Below are 2,779 nucleotides of genomic sequence, written 5' to 3' on the forward strand. Positions count from 1 at the left end.
ATTGAGCCAAAACAGCTTGCTTGATCCCACAATCCAGACTGTACTTACTGATGAGATCAGGAATTGAACGTGTTCCAAATGTACCTGTATGGTACTCATGTGTAATAACTTAAAGGTCATTCTAGCTTATGGTTGTGACTGGGCCTGAATACTCTTCTTAATTTGCGCATTTCCATAGTTTATAAACATAATTTGTCTATAACATATTTTTAACCTTTGTGTGGCCTGGAATTTTTATTAAGACTTTATCTTTTTAGAGCACTTTTAGTTCACAGCAAAATTGAGGGGAAGGTACAGAGGTTTTCCATATGCTCCCTGGCCCCCACAGATGCACAGCCTCCCCCATTTTTGACATCTTCCACCAGAGTGGTACATTTGTTATGACTGATGAACCTACAGTGAAACATCTTATCACGCAAGGTCCACAGATTACATTAGGGTTCACTCTTGGCTTTGTACATTCTACGGGTTAGTACAAATGTATCAATATAAGGATATGTATCCATCATTATGGTATCATGCACAGTATATTTCCTGCCCTAAAAAATCATCTGTGCTCTGCCTGTTCATCCCTCCCTATCCCCTAAGCCCTGGCAACCTCTGTCTCCATAGTTTTGCCTTTTCCAGAAGGTCACACCTTAGAAATAGTACAGTATGTAGCCTTTTCAGACTGGCTTCTTTCACTTAGTCATATGCGTTTAAATTTCTTCCATGTCTTCTCATGGCTTAATAGCTCATTTCTTTACTGTGCTCAATATTTTGTAATAACCTATAAAGGAAAAGAATCTGAAAAAAATAGGTATATATGTATGTGCAACTGAATCACTTTTCTGTACACCTGAAATTAACACAACATTGTAAATCAACTATACTTAAATTAAAAAAAAAATTCAACAAGAAAACAACCTGATTTAAAAGTTAGCCAAAGATCTTAAGAGATGCCTCACCAAAGGAGATACACAGATGGCAAATGAGGATATGAAAAGATGTTTCACATCATATGTTATCAGCGATATGCAAATTAAAACCACAGTGAGATACCACTACACACCTATTAGAATGCCCAAAACCAGGACACTGAGAACACCGAATGCTGGCGAGGATGTGGAGCAACAGGAACTCTCATTCATGGCTTCTGGGAGTACAAGATGGTACAGCCACTTTGGAAGACAGTTTGGCAGTCTCTTACAAAACTAAACATACTTTTACCATATGAATAGTAATCATGCTGCTTGGTATTTATTCAAAGCAGTTGAAACCTTGTGTCCATACAGAAACCTGCAGATGAATGTTTATAGCTACTGTCTTCGTAATTGCCCAAACTTGGAAGCAACCAAGATGTCCTTTAGTAATGGAATAGATAAGTAACCTTTGGTGCAACCAGACAATGGAATATGTATCAGTGCTAAAAAGCATACCGTACTTTTAAAAATCTGTATCCAAATGCGATTTATGGAATGATTAGTTGTCTCCATTTAAAAACTGCCTCTGAACCTGTGGTTTGACTGAAAAAAACAGTTGCTTATCACATGCTTCTCTGCATTATAGCCATACTAAATGGAGAAAACCCAACTCTCATGCCATGGCCCACAAGCTCTGTGCCCATCTCTCCACACTCATTTTTTGTCAGTCTACTAACCACTCCATGTACATCACACTGGCTTTCTAGTTTTTCACAACAAGATCATTCCCATCTCAGAAAGTTTTGAGTTGGAATTTTCCCATCTTAGAGTATTCTGCCACATTGCCTCATGACTTGCTTTTCACCTCATTTACAGCTCTACAAAAATGCCACCTCTTTGGAGAAGTCTTCCTTTGCCATTCAGTCAAAAATTTCCTCTCCTAACCCACTCACTTTCCTCTCTATTCTTTTACTCTCCTTTATCTTACTCATAGCATTTATCGTTATCTGGCATCATACATACTTTTAGATCTTTTGTTTTGAATTTTTTTGGTCTGTTTCCCCACTGGAAGGGAGTCATGACATAGTAGAGCATTTAATAGCTTTTTTAAAACACTGTATCCCGGCATATTGAGTGGTACATAGCACAGAGAAGGTGCGCAACCTGAGTGTTGGAAGAAAGCAACTAAGAAAGGAGACAACAAGAAAGAGAAGGGAGGGAGCAAGGAAGAAAAATATGGATAGATTCTGGGTGTACAGTTTGGTCATCAGTTGCTACTGTTTGCTAGTGAGCTGAAGTATTGCTTCAGTATTTGGATCTGATTTTCAGAGCATCTAAAGCTTAATTAAATGCTCTATGACTTTTAAGACTGTCATATATTTCATGTATCTAAATGGATATAGATTAATATCTCTAAACATGTACCTACATGTATCTAATTACCTGTATTTTTCTATTATTCATGCCTTCATGTGTGTGGTTGATATACTTCATTTCGCTACCTTAAAGCTGTTTGGGCGAAGAGCTGCTGTGTATTTTCCTGGTACATCAAAGAGAACAAAAAGTTATAAACAGTGCAACAAAAAGTTGTACTGTGGGGCTTCCCTGGTGGCGCAGTAGATGAGAGTCCACCTGCCTATGCAGGGGAAACCGGTTCGTGCCCCAGTCCGGGAAGATCCCACATGCCGCAGAGCGGTTAGGCCTGTGAGCCATGGCCGCTGAGCCTGCATGTCCGGAGCCTGTGCTCCGCAACGGGAGAGGCCACAACAGTGAGAGGCCCACGTACCGCAAAAAAAAAAAAAAAAAGTTGTACTGTGCTGGGCCTTTTTCCTTCAGTAAATATTAATAATGGGTGATTTTTATAGTTGGCATTGCTG

Source organism: Tursiops truncatus, chromosome 9 (assembly GCF_011762595.2).
Source record: "Tursiops truncatus isolate mTurTru1 chromosome 9, mTurTru1.mat.Y, whole genome shotgun sequence".
NCBI lineage: Eukaryota > Metazoa > Chordata > Mammalia > Artiodactyla > Delphinidae > Tursiops > Tursiops truncatus.